Source organism: Aphanomyces invadans (genome assembly GCF_000520115.1).
Source record: "Aphanomyces invadans strain NJM9701 unplaced genomic scaffold supercont1.15, whole genome shotgun sequence".
Lineage (NCBI taxonomy): Eukaryota > Oomycota > Saprolegniomycetes > Saprolegniales > Verrucalvaceae > Aphanomyces > Aphanomyces invadans.
This window is the reverse complement of record NW_008580160.1, coordinates 869,000-869,517: the sequence shown is the minus strand read 5'-3', so window position 1 is coordinate 869,517 and position 518 is coordinate 869,000.

Sequence of the window (518 nt, the reverse complement as noted above, 5' to 3'; positions counted from 1 at the left end):
GGGTCGACGCCGGTGCTCCGGTTGGCTGGACGGGCGAAGGTGGCGAAGACATGGTGGACACGAAAGTGCGCTGCGGACCGACTGGGCCCCCCTCCCATCCTGTCCCTGGTTGAGGAAGATTCCTGCCAACGGTGTTCCGAAGCTCTAGGTTCGCCCAATCACTTGAGACCTGGGGCCGCGCGCTACTCGCAACGCCCCAGGATTGGCTCGTCTCGTCGTCCAGTTGCACCGACTGTCTGTCTCGTGAACTGCCAGAAGCCCGAGACGGAACTTCGAGCCTAAGTGGGGGAGAATGTCACGGTGCGGCTGCAGGGCCCCGACCCTGGCTGGACTACGAGCCGGTCAAGACCCAGATCGACCCTCACGCCTCCTCGAAGACCGCGTTGTCACCAAGTCCTGGCAAGACCTCCCAGACCCTATACACCCCCCAGATCTGAAGACCATCGACCGAGTATTGCCGATCAACCCAAGACGGAGATCCCTCAACCGTCAACCGACGAGCAGTAAAACCTAGAGCC